The sequence below is a fragment of the Macaca thibetana genome, chromosome 9 (genome assembly GCF_024542745.1).
Source record: "Macaca thibetana thibetana isolate TM-01 chromosome 9, ASM2454274v1, whole genome shotgun sequence".
Classification (NCBI taxonomy): Eukaryota; Metazoa; Chordata; class Mammalia; order Primates; family Cercopithecidae; genus Macaca; species Macaca thibetana.
The window spans coordinates 30117697-30135533 of record NC_065586.1 but is presented as its reverse complement, the minus strand read 5'-3'; the positions used below and the strand labels follow the sequence as shown (position 1 = coordinate 30135533).

General features: G+C 45.3%; 1 protein-coding gene and 2 pseudogenes across 1 annotated transcript in view; 2 read left to right on the top strand and 1 right to left on the bottom strand.

Annotated features, from left to right (window-relative positions):
* Positions 1-17837, top strand: part of LOC126963361 (10 kDa heat shock protein, mitochondrial) — a 328484-nt gene that overhangs the window by 114171 nt on the left and 196476 nt on the right. The window lies entirely within an intron of this gene.
* LOC126962213 (G1/S-specific cyclin-D3-like) lies at positions 381-1017 on the top strand (annotated as a pseudogene).
* The window catches only part of LOC126962212 (MKI67 FHA domain-interacting nucleolar phosphoprotein-like), a 30898-nt pseudogene continuing 28245 nt past the window's right edge, over positions 15185-17837 (bottom strand).

Sequence of the window (17837 nt, the reverse complement as noted above, 5' to 3'; positions counted from 1 at the left end):
CTCCCAAGGTACTGGGATTACAGGTGTGAACCAATTTTTGTATTTTTAGTAGAGACGGGGTTTCACCACGTTGGCAAGGTTGGTCTCAAACTCCTGACCTCAGGTGATCTGCCAGCCTCGGCCTCCCAAAATGTTGGGATTACAGGTGTGAGCCACTATGCCCCGCCATATCAATCTTGTATATAGAAAATCCTAAAGAATTTACAAAAAAACCCTATTAGAACTAATAACTGAGTCAGCAAGGTTGTAGACTATGAGATCAATATACAAAAATTAACTCAATTTCTGTACATGTGCAATGAATAACCCCAAAACGAAACAGAGAATATAATTCTATTTATAATAGTATCACAAAGAATGACAATACTTAGAAACAAATGATGGGCACGAGCCCGCCCTCCCACCCTGCCTGTGCGCTGCCCGCGTATGGAGCTGCTGTGCTGGGAAGGCACCAGGACCCGCAGCCTCCAGGGAACCAGCGTGTCCTGCAGACCTTGCTCCGCTTGGAGTAGTGCTACGTGCACCGCGCCTCCTACTTCCAGTGCGTGCTAAGGAACAGCAAGCCGCACATGCGGAAGATGCTGGTTTACTGGATGCTGGAGGTGTGTGACGAGCAGCGCTGTGAGGAGGAAGTCTTTCCCCTGACCCTGAGCCACCTGCGTCGCTACCTGTCCTGCATCCCCACCCACCCGAAAGGCGCAGTTGCAGCTCTTGGATGCTGTCTGCATGCTGCTGGCCTCAAAGCTGCGCAAGACCAGGGCCAGGACCATCGAGAAAATGTGCATCTACACCGACCAGTTGCCGGACTGGGAGGTGATGGTCCTGGGGAAGCTCAAGTGGGACCTGGCTGCTGCTCATGACTTCTTGGCCCTCATTCTGCACCAGCTCTCTCTGCCTCCTGACCAACAGGCCTTGGTCAAAAAGCATGCCCAGATCTTTTTGGCCCCCTTTGCTACAGATTACACCTTTGCCATGTACCCACCATCCAGTTGTGAAAACAACCCAGATGCCTATTAACTGATGAACAGATAACCATATGTGATATATAGCAATACAATGGAATATGGCCTGGCATGCTGACTCACGCCTGTAATCCTGCACTTTGGGAGGCCAAAGTGGGAGGATCACTTGAGCCCAGGAGTTCAAGGCCAGCCTGGGCCACAAAGTCAGACTCCTTCTCAAAAAAATAAAATAAAATAAAATAAAATAAAATAAAATAAAAAATAGGCTGGGCGCGGTGGCTCACACCTGTAATCCCAGCACTTTGGGAGGCCAAGGTGGGCAGATCATGAGGTCAGGAGATTGAGACCATCCTGGGTAACATGGTGAAACCCCGTCTCTACCAAAAATACAAAAAATTAGCTGGGAGCCTGTAGTCCCAGCTACTAGGGAGGCTGAGGCAGAAGAATGGCATGAACCTGGGAGGCAGAGCTTGCAGTGAGCCGAGATCAAGTCACTGCACTCCAGCCTGGGCACAGAGCAAGACTCCGTCTCAAAAAGTAGATAAATAAATAAATAATAAAATAAAATAAAATAAAACATAAAACAATGGAATATTATTCAGTCATAGAAAGGAATAAAGTGCTAAACACACTATAACATGGATGAACTTTGAAATTATTATGCTGCGGCCGGGCGCGGTGGCTCAAGCCTGTAATCCCAGCACTTTGGGAGGCCGAGACGGGTGGATCACGAGGTCAGGAGATCGAGACCATCCTGGCTAACACGGTGAAACCCCGTCTCTACTAAGAAATACAAAAAACTAGCCGGGCGAGGTGGCGGGCGCCTGTAGTCCCAGCTACTCGGGAGGCTGAGGCCGGAGAATGGCGTGAACCCGGGAGGCGGAGCTTGCAGTGAGCTGAGATCCGGCCACTGCACTCCAGCCTGGGCTACAGAGCGAGACTCCGTCTCAAAAAAAAAAAAAAAAAAAAGAAATTATTATGCTAAATGAAAGACGCCAATCGTGAAAGACCACATATAGTATGACTTTATTTATATGAGATGTCCAAAATAGACAATTCCGTAGAGACAGAGAGTAGATAAGCAGTTGCTCAGGGCTGGAGGGAATGGGGTCATTGTGGGTGGGTGGTAACAGCTAAAGGACACAGGATTTCTTTTGGAGTTGTTGAAAATGTCTTAGAAATGATTGTGATGATTTTTGCACAACTCTGAATATACTACAAACCACTGAATGTAGTACACCTTAAGTAGGTGAATTGTACAATATATGAACTAAGTCTTAATAAAACTGTTACAAAAAAGTAATAAGAAAAAGAAACCCCAGCCATAAAAAAGGATGAGTTCGTGTCCTTTGTAGGGACATGATGCAGATAGAAACCATCATTCTCAGCAAACTATCGCAAGAACAGAAAACCAAACACCGCATGTTCTCACTCATAGGTGGGAATTGATCAATGAGATCACTTGGACTCTGGAAGGGGAACATCACACACTGGGGCCTATTATGGGGAGGGGGGAAGGATGCCATTGGGAGTTATACCTGATGTAAATGACGAGTTGATGGGTGCTGACGAGTTGATGGGTGCAGCGCACCAACATGGCACAAGTATACATATGTAACAAACTGCACGTTGTGCACATGTACCCTAGAACTTAAAGTATAATTAAAAAAAAAAGAAGAAAGAAAAAAAAAAAGAAAAAGAAACCCTGTACCAGAAAGCATAGGTTTAATTCCCATCTCTGCTCCTGACTGCCTGTGTAACTTTAGGAATGTTACTTAACTTCTCTGTGCCATATAGTTTCCTAACAAACAAACAGAGGAGAATAGTAGTTTCTCCCTTACAGGGTTGTAAGGTTTAAAAAAGCCAGTATACCTAAAGCACTCAGAACCCGTGCCTGGTTTAAAAAAGTGGGGGAGGGGTTACCTCACTTATTATACTCTAAGTTATCACAGAAGACACTGCACAAATACTTTACCACCCCCCGCCACCGGCCCTCAAGGCTCCAGTATTGTAAATAATGACACAAACGCTAGAAAGTTATCTTTTCTTTGGAATTATTCAAAGGATTTCTAGAAATCAGGTTCCATATTTATTTTTAAATCATAATCCTTGTTCAATTATTTTTCCTGATGCCATTTTATTTATTTATTTATTTATTTATTTATTAAGACAGAGTCTCGCTCTGTCGCCCGGGCACAATCTCGGCTCACTGCAACCTCCACCTCCTGGGCTCAAGTGAGTCTCCTGCCTCAGCCTCCTGAGTAGCTGGGACTACAGGTATGTGCCACCACACCCAGCTAATTTTTGTATTTTTAGTAGAGATGGGGTCTCACCATGTTGGCCAGGTTGGTCTCGAACTCCTGACCTCAGGTCATCTACTTGCCTCAGCCTCCCAAAATGCTGGGATTACCAGCATTGATACAAATTGCTTAGAACTTTCCTCTTTTATGAGTTGGAGTGAAGGAATGTAGTCAGTTCAGTTAGTAATGCTTCCTAGAAACATATGGAGAAATTGTGCAGGGGAGGGGGAAAAAAAGACAAATGCAAAACTGAGCCAGTTATATTAATCATTGTATATGCATCCAAACCTATAAGGATGGTAACATTTTTGTATTCAAATCCCATCTTTTGTAGAGGACAAAACAAGTACATTGGAAGTAGACTTGGGGTCTAACTTCTGAGCCTCGTTCATTTTCCTCTTCTGTAAAATGAGAATAAACTGCGAAAAGTAGTTAAAGTCTGTGAAACAGGAATACTACTACTTAACCCACAAGCAAATACTACTGGAAGTTTTGAATGAGACACTCAAATGCTTAAATTCTGACTACGTTACATTTTTTGTGTGTGTCAAGGTTAGGTAATTTGTGTGTGTCTAGGCTTCTAACTCTTAACTTAGTGCTCCTTCCCCATGAGCTTGCTCTCTGGCTCTACTTTCTTTCTTTTATTATTATTATTATTAATTTTCTTTTTTTTGGGATGGAGCCTTCCTCCATCATCCAGACTGGAGGGCAATGGCACAATCTTGGCTCACTGCACCCTCCGCCTACGGGGTTCAGGTGATCCTCCTGCCTCAGCCTCCCAGGTAGTTGGGACTACAGGCATGCACCACCACACCCAGCTAATTTTTGTATTTTTAGTAGAGATGGGGTTTCACCATGTTGGCCAGGCTGGTCTCAAACTCTTGACCTCAGGTGATCCGCCTGCCTCAGCCTCCCAAAATTCTGGGATTATAGGCATGCATGAGCCACTGCACCTGGTCTCTGTGACATTTTGGACTAGGTAGACCTTTTTTTCTATCTAGTTCTTTACCCCAATGCGTGGTAAAGGTCACAATGTCAGGCTAAGGCTTTCTATTAAAGCTCCTGGCTGTCATGTAGTGGGAGAGGGCAGAGCTGAAATTAGGATTGTGAGATGTGACTGAAATGTCTGCTGCAGCTCCAGGTGAGAGAGGCCCAAGACCTAGGATGCCAACAAAATCTCCCAAGATCTGGCCAGCCAAGCAAGCTTCTACTTGATGTTCCCCCTGACATATAAAGATCACAGCTTTTGCCAGCCAAGGCGGCTCATGCCTGTAATCCCAGCACTTTGGGAGGCCAAGGCAGGAGGATTGCTTGAGCCCAGGAGTTTGGGACCAACCTGGGCAACATGGCGAGACCCCATCACTACAATAAAAAACACAAACATTAGCCAGGCATGGTGGCATGCACCTATAGTCCCAGCTACTCAGGAAGCTGAGGTGGGAGGGTTGCTTGAGCCTGGGAGGCAGAAGCTGCAGTGAGCTGAAATCACACCACTGTGCTCCAGCCTGGGTGACAGAGTGAGACCCTGTCTCAAAAAAACAAAAACAAAAACCTACAGCTTTTGAAAAGAGATGGAGTGACAAAGATCACAAAACAAAGAGTTAATTAAAAAACCGCGTTGTTCTTTCGTTAAGAACAACCAGGGCTGGGCAGAAATGAAGCTGTTTCCCCTTCCAGATGATTGGACACCTCACCTTTTAGGGGCAGGGTCTGGGTGGGAAGAGGGAAGAAGCTTCCTTCAAAACCAGCTTTCAGAGAGTTGGATGCTTTTTGGAGAGGACTGAATTTGGATTAGGCATTCACATGTATTTCTGCCCTTTGCAGTCGTTTCATAGAAGCTAAATCATTTCTTAAAACCAATGTTATTTCCACCCCTTCCAAAAGGAGCTTTATCATGTAAACTGAGCATCTACAAACCAATCCTATAATGACTTGATTAGTCCTGGGAAAGCTCCTGCCTTTAGTCCTTTTCTGTCTCATCTCCTGGTGCCAGGAAGGGCCCCCACAGGACCCTCCCAGGTCTGGAGGTGTCCCTCTCACTGTCACTCTCTCCTCCCCTGTCACCTGCTAGCCCCTGAGGCCTTCTGAGTGATGCGGAGGGCTTCGTCCAGATCCTTATAGGGAAGAAGGCAGGAGACCCTTCCCTAGGTCAATCCCTGGGCAGACCCCACTTCCTTCATTTCCTCATTCTTTCATCCAGTTAACACATGCTTAGTGCTTCTCATATGCCAGGCACTGTGCTTTGCACTTCACTCTGTGAGCTCTGATAATAGGGACTAGTATTAGTTTTCATTTATGCAGGAGGAAATCACGGCTCAGAGGGGTTAAGTCGCTTGCCTGAGACCACACGGTTAATGAGTGACTTTGCCGTACTGGGACCTAGAGTCTGAATCCAGCTGAGCCACTTCCAATGGGAAGCTCCCACCAGATCCACACTCAGAGCAGAGGAAGCCACATTGCAGTGGACAAGGGCTTCCTGGAAGTGGTACATGGCCTGGGGTCAGGAAGGACCAGGCTGGGAGAAGGCTACCGACTGCTTCCTGTAAGCAGCTTCAGGAAGGCAGAACCCGTGAGACAGGCCAGGGTGGCAGGAGGCTCTTTGGTGACCCTGGATGGGCTCTGCTGGTGGGAACTTGATCCCACCATTAGTTTTTGAGCTCTTGCCACATGCCAGGCATAGGCCCCGTCCCAGGAATCCTATCATACCATCATGTGCCATGGCCTGGGTCTCTGCTACAGCTTCAGTAGCTCATGTTCCCCTCTTCCTGGACACCCATCTTGGAGGATCCTAGAGCCTCAGGCCAAGGCATCCCTAGAATCCCTGAGCTTCTGGGCCCCTGCCTGGCAAGACTGATGCTGATCAGAGTCCTGCACCCTCCCCCTGCTCCCAGTCCAGGCCTGATGGCTTCTGTTTACCTAGATCTCCCCTGAGCTCAGCTGAGCTCCAGCTCATAGTGGGTAACGTGTTGGGAATCAGTGGAGAGCTGGACCGGAAGATCCCTAAATAATGTATTAAAGTCCTTCTCCCCTGCAGACCCATTAGGGTGGGGATGAGGGAGACAATGCAGAGGAGTCACTGTGTCCCCCACCCCAGGAAGAATACTAGGGCTCCAAAAGCCTTTGGCCTGGTGTGCATGGGCTTGAGACTCAAAAGGTCCACAGGGCTGGGCGATCCAGTACATAGGTAAACCGAGGCAGGTTTGGGGTGACAACAACACCAGTACATCCTCCAAAAGAGGGCAAAGGAGGTTCAGCTTCCATATATTCAGACTTTTGCCATTGGAAACGTTAAGAAAAAAAAAATCATTTTATTTTTAGCATCCATATAAAAGTTGTGCTGCATGGTTTATGGTTTTGTTTTTAGTTTGAATTTTCTCCCCTGCAGAGAAGCACCAAAGCATCTTCAGTGCTTAGACCTGGAAAAGTCAAAGTCCCTTCTGGAGTTCCAGTCACAACCACAGAAGAGCAGAGCTGGAGGGGCCTGCTGAGTTCACTCCATCTATCCCACCCCACTCCCAGAACTGTACAGGCTGGGCAGTCCAGGCCAATTCAGGCATCCCCTTCTGATTCTATGAAGAAAGTCCTGGCCAGAACTTCCAACACTATGTTGAATAGGTGAGAGAGAGCATCCTTGTCTTGTGCCTGTTTTCAAAGGGAATGCTTCCAGTTTTTGCCCATTCAGTATGATATTGGCTGTGGGTTTGTCATAAGTAGCTCTTATTATTTTGAGATATGTTCATCTCTTAATATTTGAGATACGTTCCATCAATACCTAGTTTATTGAGAATTTTTAGCATGAAGCACTGTTGGATTTTGTCGAAGGCCTTTTCTGCCTCTCTTGAGATAATCATGTGGCTTTTGTCTTTGGTTCTGTTTATATGCTGGATCACGTTTATTGATTTGCATATGTTGAACCAGCCTTGCATCCCAGGGATGAAGCCAACTTGATCATGGTGGATAAGCTTTTTGATGTGCTGCTGGATTTGGTTTGCCAGTATTTTATTGAGGATTTTTGCACCAATTTTCATCAGAGATATTGGTCTAAATTTCTTTTTTTTGTTGTGTCTCTGCCAGGCTTTGTTATCAGGATGATGTTGGCCTCATAAAATGAGTTAGAGAGGACTCCCTCTTTTTCTACTGTTTGGAATAGTTTCAGAAGGAATGGTACCAGCTCCTCTTTGTACCTCTGGGGGAATTCAGCTGTGAATCCGTCTGGTCCTGGACTTTTTCTGCTTGGTAGGCTATTAATTATTGCCTCAATTTCAGAGCCTGTTATTGGTCTATTCAGAGATTCAGCTTCTTCTTGGTTTAGTCCTGGGAGGGTGTATGTGTCCAGGAATTCATCCATTTCTTCTAGATTTTCTAGTTTATTTGCATAGAGGTGTTTATAGTATTCTCTGATGGTAGTTTGTATTTCTGTGGGATCTGTGGTGATATCCCCTTTATCATTTTTTATTGCATCTATTTGATTCTTCTCTCTTTTCTTCTTTATTAGTCTTGCTAGCGGTCTATCAATTTTGTTGATCTTTTCAAAAAACCAGGGCATTCAGGCAAGAGAAAGAAATAAAGGGTATTCAATTAGGAAAGGAGGAAGTCAAATTGTCCCTGTTTGCAGATGACATGATTGTATATTTAGAAAACTCCATCATCTCAGCCCCAAATCTCCTTAAGCTGATAAGCAACTTCAGCAAATTCTCAGGGTACAAAATCAATGTGCAAAAATCACAAGCATTTCTATACACCAATATCAGACAAACAGAGAGCCAAATCATGAGTGAACTCCCATTCACAATTGCTATAAAGAGAATAAAATACCTAAGAATCCAACTTAAAAGGGATGTGAAGGACCAAGGAGAACTACAAACCACTGCTCAGTGAAATAAAAGAGGACACAAAAAAATGGAAGAACACTCCATGCTCATGGATAGGAAGAATCAATATGGTGAAAATGGCCAAACTGCCCAAGGCAATTTATAGATTCAATGCCATCCCCATCGAGCTACCAATGACTTTCTTCACAGAATTGGAAAAAACTACTTTAAAGTTCATATGGAACCAAAAAAGAGCCCACATTGCCAAGACAATCCTAAGCAAAAAGAACAAAGCTAGAGGCATCACGCTACCTGACTTCAAACTATACTACAAGGTGGCAGTAACCAAAACAGGATGGTACTGCTACCTAAACAGATATATAGACCAAGGGAACAGAACAGAGCCCTCAGAAATAATACCACACATCTACAACCATCTGATCTTTGACAAACCTGACAAAAACAAGAAATGGGGAAAGAATTCCCTATTTAATAAATGGTGGTGGGAAAACTGGCCAGTCATATGTAGAAAGCTGAAACTGGATCCCTTCCTTACACCTTATACAAAAATTAATTCAAGATGGATTAAAGATTTAAATGTTAGACCTAAAACCATAAAAACTCTAGAAGAAAACCTAGGCACTACCATTCAGGACGCAGGCATGGGCAAGGACTTCATGACTAAAACAACAAAAGCAATGGCAACAAAAGCCAAAATAGACAAATGGGATCTAATTAAACTAAAGAGCTTCTGCACAGCAAAAGAAACTACCATCGGGGTGAACAGGCAACCTACAGAATGGGAGAAAATTTTTTCAATCTACCCATCTGACAAAGGGCTAATATCCAGAATCTACAAAGAACTTAAACAAATTTATAAGAAAAAAAAACCCAATCAAAAAAATGGGCAAAGGATATGAACAGACACTTCTCAAAAGAAGACATTCATACAGCCAACAGACACATGAAAAAAATGCTCATCATCACTGGTCATCAGAGAAATGCAAATCAAAACCAAAATGAGATACCATCTCACACCAGTTAGAATGGTGATCATTAAAAAGTCAGGAAACAACAGACACTGGAGAAGATCTGGAGAAATAGGGACACCTTTACACTGTTGGTGGGAGTGTAAATTCGTTCAACCATTATGGAAGACAGTGTGGGGATTCCTCAAGGATCTAGAACAAGAAACACTATTTGACCCAGCGATCCCATTACTGGGTATATACCCAAAGGATTATAAATCATGCTACTATAAAGACACATGCACACGTATGTTTATTGAGGCACTGTTCACAAAAGTAAACACTTGGAACCAACCTAAATGTCCATTGATGATAGACTGGATTAAGAAAATGTGACACATATACATCATGGAATACTATGCAGCCATAAAAAAGGATGAGTTCATGTCCTTTGCAGGGACATGGATGAAGCTGGAAACCATCATTCTCAGCAAACTATCACAAGGACAGAAAACCAAACACCACATGTTCTCACTCATAGGTGGGAATTGAACAATGAGAACACTTGGACACAGGGCAGGGAACATCACACACAAGGGCCTGTCAGGGAGTGGGGGACTGGGGGAGGGATAGCATTAATAAATTGTGCTGGGAAATCTGGCTAGCCATATGTAATGCCTAATGTAAATGACAAGTTGATGGGTGCAGCAAACCAACATGGCTCATGTATACCTATGTGACAAACCTGCACATTGTTCATATGTAACCTAGAACTTAAAGTATAATAAAGGAAGGAAGGAAGGAAGGAAGGAAGGAAGGAAGGAAGGAAGGAAGGAAGGAAGGAAGAAAGAAAGAAAGAAAGAAAGAAAGAAAGAAGAAAGAAAGAAAGAAAGAAAGAAAGAAAGAAAGAAAGAAAGAAAGAAAGAAAGAAAGAAAGAAAGAAGAAAGTCAGTCTAGGAAGGGAGCAGAGAGCTGCAGAGGAGAAGGGAGGGGATCAGAAGGAGGAGGAGGAGCAGGAGGAGGAAGGGGAGGGGAAGGGGGAAGAGAGTGCTAGATTGACGAAATTTTTGCTCTTCCTGGCACCTTGTCCTTCCCCTGGACCTAACTGAGCCTTCCCAGGTGCTATGCACTCAATGTATCCTGCATGATGGGATTAATGCCCTTATAGGAAGAAACATAAGCAAACATGCTCTCTGTCTCTCTCTCTCTCTGCCAAGTGAGGATATAGTAAGGAGGTGTCCATAGGAGAAACCAAGAAAAGAGTCCTCACCCAATCCAAACCATGCTGGCAGTCTGATCTCTGACTTTCCAGCCTCTAGAACTATGAAAAATAAATGACTGTCGAAGCCACCTAGTAATTTTTTATAATTTGTTATAGCAGCCTGAACTGAATAAGGCACCAGGCCACTATAAGACTTGACTGCCTGCTCTCTCTCTTTGCTGTCTAGACCCTGGTTCTCTGCCCTTTCTCTAGCCACTCCTTCCCTGTATACTGTTCCTTCTGCAGTCTGCAGCCTCTGCTGCTCCTTAGTCCACTGTTCTTGGCCATCTCTTCCACCTGTGACCACTCTCTCCTCATTCCCTGTAGGATGAGCTCACTCCTTTCTTTGGTATCAATTACTATCTATGGCAGTGGGTCTTGACTTTGGACAGACCCTCTAGAAACTCTCAGTGATTGGTCTGGGTGCAGCCTGGCCGTAGAGCATTCTGAAAGCTTCTCAGGGCATTCTAATATAGACCACTGGACAGTAAAGTGTTAGTTTCCTCAGCAGCCTTGGGTCACTCCAACCCTGCACATTCCAAAAAAAGGACTGGCCCTTGACCACCTCTGGGGAGATAACTTCTGAGCCCTTTGAATATTCTGCCTTCATTTTTATTTTTTCTGAGGTGGAATCTTGCTGTATCACCCAGGCTGGAGTGCAATGGCATGATCTCGGCTCACTGCAACCTCCGCCTCCTAGGTTCAAGTGATTCTCCAGCCTTAGCCTCCCAAGTAGCTGGGATTACAGGCACCCACCACCACGCCCAGCTAATTTTTTTCTATTTTCAGTAGAGATGGGGTTTCGCCATGTTGGCCAGAGTAGTCTCAAACTCCTGACCTCAGTTGATCTGCCCGTCTCAGCCTCACAAAGTGCTGGGATTATAGGGGTGAACTGCTGCACCCAGCCGAATATTCTGCCTTCTAAGAATGTTTTTGTATGCCTGAGGCTTTGGGCTTTACTGTATCAATATGACTTCTCTAGGGACTGAAGCCTGAGAAGCTGGGGTCAATCACCCAGGAGCTACATGCCTGCACGATTGACCCCCAAGAAAAACCCTGCACACTAAGGGTTGCTTGGGTGGGCTTCCCTGGTAGACAACCCTTAGCACGTGCTGTCACACATTATTGCTGGGAGAATTAACCACTGTCTGTCCAACTCCACTGGGAAAGGATAACTGGAAGCTGATGCCTGATTTTTCCTGGACTTTGTCCCTTTTCCCTTTGCTGATTTTAATCTGTATCTTTTCACTGTAATGAACCATAACTAAGATTATAATGGCTTTTCTAAGTCTTTGAGTCCTTATAGCAAATCATTGAGCTTGTGGCTGGTCTTAGGAAGCCTCTATACAACCACCAAGACCAGGAACACTGAGCTACAGTATACACATTGCTGGGCCCCACTCCAGAGATTCAGATTCAGTGCACCTGGGGTGGGCTTAGGAACCCGTGTGGTTAGTAAGTTCCCCCACACCCTGCTTTGCTTCCATTCAGTGAATACAGGTCGCATGGGCTGCCTGTCCCCTCTCCCTACCTGCTAAAGACCGGTCACCCAGTCCTCTCAACCATCTCCAGAGTCTCATCTCTTCCTTCTTCCCCTCCTCTTTGCTTCATCCCCCAATTTCATTCCACTTGGCCACACTGCAGCCAAATCAGAATCTGAGCCTGGCATTTCCCTTTGCGAAGGTGCTCAGTGTCTTTCCGTGTACATGTGGTCCAAACTCTTGGTGGCATTCAGGATCTTTCTTGGCCTTTTCAGCCTCCCCTCTCACCACAACACATACTGTCCCTTCCAGCCTTGAGGAATTCCTTGCAGCCTCAGAATAGGAGACCTCCCTCCATCTGGAATGCCCTTTGCCTCCCTTTCTACATCTTCTCTTAGGCTACTCACCAGCCTGCATTTCAATTGCTCATTTGCTTGCCTGACCCCCTCTCTATGCCAGAACCTGGCAGCTTCATAGAAGTCCCTTAATAACTGTACAGTGAATGAGTGAATGAATGAATGAGAGTCTTGTTCATCTGAGTTCCCAGGGCCCAGCATGGTGCTTGGCACACGGTAGGCACAAATAAATGAGAGATGAGTGAACAGTTCTTGCATCCCACCCCCAAGCCCACCTTCCTTCCTTTTCTCACCTCCTTTCTGTCATTCTTCTTTGTCACTGAAGATCCTTTTTTGATTATATTCTGATTCTGCTACCCAGGGGCTCTTCTGCAGAATGCCTCAGTTGCCTCCCGGTTGATCCTTTTACCTCCAGCTCCAGCAGATAAGGAACTGAGAGCTTGCAGGGGGCAGTTGAGGAAGACTGCAAATCAGTGTCAAATATCTATGTAGAGCTGAACTTGATTTGAACCTCCCATAGGCCCAGGGAGGGTGGTGATATTCTCCTCAATTTACAGATGAGGAAACTGAGGTTCAGAGAGGTTGAGTGTTTGCACATAGTAGCTTGATAGCAGAGATGCGATGGAAGCGCAGATCTTCAGCCACGTGTCTTTGTGCTCTCTTTTTCAGCCAGACACCAGGGGCCTTGAAGGTCACAAAAAGTATTTTGGCCTTCAGATATTTCAGTGCTATACTTCCTTCACCAGCCTTTCTTCTTAAATTGCGGCTCCTGATGCTGACTGATCTCCAGCCCCAGGTAAAAGAAACACAATTTTGTCACTGTGTCAAGCAGAAACAAGCTCAGTGCTGGGAAAGGAAATCAAACTCTCCTTGGACAAAAATCATATGGGACGTACCACTTTTAGGCCCAGCTGGATGTGCAAGGAGAGAGCCCCCAGACCACCTGCCACAGGCCAGCTTCCTCACCAGCAGGGTGCACCAGCATTTCTCCTTCTTCCCAGAGACCTTCCTCTGTCTGATGAAGCTCCAGCTCTTGGCAGGCACTCAAGGCCTTCTCTGATCTCACTGTGACTGTAGGTCAGACACATTCTAGATTGACAGAATACTGCCCATAGGGCTGAAACTCACAAAATACCTTCAGTGTTTGCCAGAGGGACTGTGCGGTCTGGGTTGGCCCATCTCCTTGGGAACAGCTGAACTGAGAAATGCAAAGGGCCTTCCTGGCTGCCCTGGGGAGAAGGAGTCAGCAGGTAGCACAGGGCAGCACATCTCACAGAACTCCAAATTCAAGTGCTGCCTCCACCTCTACCTGGCAGCCTTCCCTTCTCTTTGTTTCCATTTCTCCTTCTGCCAAATAAGAGAGTTTGACCAGGTCATATTTAAGAGCCCTTCCTTCTCTAGCATGCACAAGTGAGTACACACCTATCTTAGACACTGTTCTATTAGTCACAGTGGCTCGGCACCATCACTTTTCAACCCAAGGCTTCACCTTCAAGGGGCCAGTTCTGGACCTTTCATTGTAAAAACTAGGCATTTGCCATTTGGTTTTGAATCATTTTGAAATGTCATCAAGTCCATTCCCCTCCCTTTAGGACCGACAGTACCAAATCTTTCTCTCCAGTTTGCAAATATGACCATTTCTTGTCTCTCTGGGAGATCCTCTTCTTTGACCAGACTGCATCTTCATTGTCCCCTTTTATGGGGACAATTTAGGTTACCACTTCTGAGATACTTCTATCTCCCTCCTCTGCCTGTCCAGATCCTCCCCGTCCTTCAAAGGCCTCTCAGGAAGGCCATCCCTGATGATGACTTCCAGGAGTAAGTCCTCTCCTCTGATCTCCCATAGTACTTATTATCTGTTTCTCTTCATTTATTCATTCTTGTTTCTCCTCATTTATTCATTCTTATATCTACTCGAGTTATCGAGTACCTGTATTAGTCTGTGCTCAACTGCTATAAAGAAATACCTGAAACTGGGTAATTTTTAAAGAAAAGAGGTTTAATTGGCTCATGGTTCTGGAGGCTGTACAGGAAGCATGGCTAGGGAGCCCTCAGGAAACTTACAATCACAGCTGAAGGGGAAGGAGAAGCCAGCATGTCCTACATGGCTGGAGCAAAAGGAAAAGAGAGCAAAAGGGCAAGTGCCACACATTTTACAACAACCAGATCTCATGAGAACTCTATAATGAGAACAGCAAGGGGGATGTCTGCCTCCATGAGTCAATCACCTCCCACCAGGCCCCTCCTCCAACAATAGGAATTACAATTCAACATGAGATTTGGGTAGGGACACAGAGCCAAACCCTATCATTCCACCCCTGACCCCTCCCAAATCTCATGTCCTTCTCACCTTTCAAAACACAATCATCCCTTCCCAACAGTCCCCCAAAGTTTTAAATAATTCTAACATTGCCGGGCGCGGTGGCTCAAGCCTGTAATCCCAGCACTTTGGGAGGCCGAGACGGGCGGATCACAAGGTCAGGAGATCGAGACCATCCTGGCTAACACGGTGAAACCCCGTCTCTACTAAAAAATACAAAAAACTAGCCGGGCGAGGTGGCGGGCGCCTGTGGTCCCAGCTACTCCGGAGGCTGAGGCAGGAGAATGGCGTAAACCCGGGAGGCGGAGCTTGCAGTGAGCTGAGATCCGGCCACTGCACTCCAGCCTGGGCAACAGAGCCAGACTCAGTCTCAAAAAAAAAAAAAAATAAAAAAAAAAAAATAATTCTAACATTAACTCAAAAGTCCAAGTTCAAAGTCTCATCTGAGACAAGGCAAGTCCCCTCCACCTATGAATCTGTAAAATAAAAAACAAGTTGGTTACTTCCAAGATAAAATAGGGGTACAGGCATTGGGTAAATACTCTCTTTCCAGGAGGGAGAAATTGGCCAAAACAAAGGGGTTGCAGGCCCCACACAAGTCTGAAACTCACCAAGGCAGTCATTAAATCTTAAAGCTCCAAAATAATCTCCTTTGACTTCATGTCTCATATCCAAGACATGCTGATGCAAGGGGTGGGCTCCCAAGGCCTTGGGCAGCTCTGCCCCTATGGCTCTGCAGGGTACACCCCCCTCAGCTGCTTTTGTGGACTGACATTGAGTGCCTGCAGCTTTTCTGGGTGCACAGCACAAGCTGTCAGTGGATCTACCATTCTAGGGCCTGGAGGATGGTTGCCCTCTTCTCACAGCTCCACTAAAGACTGCCCCAGTGGGGACTCTGTGTAGGGGCCCCTACTTCACATTTCTTCTCTGTACTGCCCTAGTAGAGGTTCTCCATAAGGGCTTTATCGCTGAAGCTGACTTCTCCCTGAACATCCAGGCATTTCCCTACATCCTTTGAAATCTAGGCAGAGGCTCCCAAGCCTAAACTCGTGACCTCTGACACCTGCAGACTTAACACCATGTAGAAGCCTTGATGGCTTCCAACTTGCACCCTCTGATGCAGTGACCTGAGATGTATCTAGATCCCTTTTAGCCACAGCTGGTGCTGGAGTGACTAGGACATAGGGGGCCATGTCCCGAGGCTGCACAGAGCAGCAGGGCCCTGGGTCTGACTTACAAAACCACTTTTCCCTCCTAGACCTCCAGGCTTGTGATGGGAGGGGCTGCCAAAGGAGGTCTCTGAAATACCTTGGAGGCATTTTCCCTATTGTCTTGGCTATTTATATTTGGCTCCTCTTTACCTATGTAAATTTCTGCAGCCTTGAATTTCTCCCCAGAAAATGTGTTTTTCTTTTCTACCACATGATCAGGCTGCAAATTTTCTAAACTTTTATGCTCTGCTTCCCTTTAAATATAATTTCCAGTTTCAGATAATCTCTTTGCTCATGTGTATAAATGTAGGCTGTTAGAAGCAGCCAGGCCACATCTTGACCGCTTGGTTGCTTAAAAATTTCTTCTGCCAAAAACCCTAAATCAAGCTCAATGTTCAACAGATCCTTAGAGCAGGGGCACAATGCCACTAATCTCTTTGTTAAAGCATAGCAAGAGTGATCTTTACTCCATTTCCTAATGAGTTCCTCATCTGCATTGGAGTCCTCATCAGCCTGGACTTCATTGTCCATATCACTATGAGCATTTTGGTCATAACCATTCAACAAGTCTCTAGGAAGTTCCAAACTTTTGCTTATCTTCCTGTCTTCTTCTGAGCTCTCCAAACTGTTCCAACCTCTGCCTGTTATCCACTTCCAAAGTCACTTCCACATTTTCAGGTATCTTTATAGCAATGCCCCACTCCAAGTACCAAAATCTGTATTAGTCAGGGTTCTCCAGAAGGACACAATTAATGGGATATATGTATATATGAAATGGAGTTTATTAGGGAAAATTGGCTCACATGATCACAAGGCAAAGTCCCACAATAGGCCATCTGCAAGCTGGGAAAGAAAGAAGCCAGTAGTGGCTCTGTCTGAGTCCAAAAGTGTCCAAAAGCGTCAAAAGCAGGGAAGCCAAAAGTGCAGCCTTCAGCCTGTGGTCAAAGGCCTGAGAGCCCCTGGACAACCACTGGTGTAAGTCTAAGAATGCAAAGTCAAAGAACCCGGAGTCTGATGTCCAAGGGCAGGAAGAACAGAAGGGAGCATCCAGCACTGGAGAAACATGAAAGCCAGAAGACTCAGCAAGCCAGCGTATCCCACCTTCTTCCACCTGCTTTGTTCTAGCCATGCTGGCAGCCAGCTGGATGGTGCCCACCCACACTGAGGGTGGGACTTCCTCTCCTAGTCCACTGACTCAAATGTCAACCTCCTCTGGCAACACCCTCACAGACATACCCAGAAACAATACTGTACCAGGCATCCTTCAATCCAATCAAGTTGACACCTAATATTAACCATCACAGTACCTATGGTGTGCTGGGTGGTATACGGTTACAAAGCCAAACAGACAAGGTTCCTGACCCAAAGGAACTTCCAATTTAGTTGATTGGAACTCTAATGCAAAGTTGGTTATAAAAAATGTCCAAGGTAAGTCACATAGAGGGCCAGTACAGTTGGGGGGTGACAAAAAAGAGAGAAAGAATCTTCTTTCTGGGAACCTAGTATTTAAGCAAGGTCCTTGAAGGATAGATATAGCCTGATGTGTCAGTCAGCTCAGGCTACCATAACAAAAAACCATAGACTGGGTGGCTGAAACAACAGAAATGTATTTTCTTGTAGTTCTGAAAGCTGGAAAGTCTAAGATAAAGATGCCGGCAGGGTCAGTGTCTGATGAGGGCTCTCTTCTTGGGTTGCAGGTGGCCACCTTCTCATTTTGTGCTCACACGATCTTTCCTTGGTACGTGAACCTTCTCATAAGGCCACTCATCCTATCAGATTTTGAGCCCACCCTTATGACCTATTTTTTTAATTTTTAATTTTTGTGAGTACACAGTAGGTACATATGCTTATGGGTCATATGAGATATTTTGATACAAGCATGCAGTGCCTAACAATTACATCTGGAAATGGGGTATCCATAACCTCAAGCATTTATCCAAACAATTCAATTACATTTTCAGTTATTTTAAAATGTGTAAGTAAATTAGTATTGACTATAGTCACCCTGTTGGTGCTATTAAATACTAGGTCTTATTCATTCTTTCTAACTAATTTTTGTACCATTAACAACCTACACTTCCTTATCATCTCCCCACTACCCTCCCCAGCCTCTGGGAACCATCTTTCCACTCTTTATCTCCATGAGTTCAAATATTTTAACTTTTAG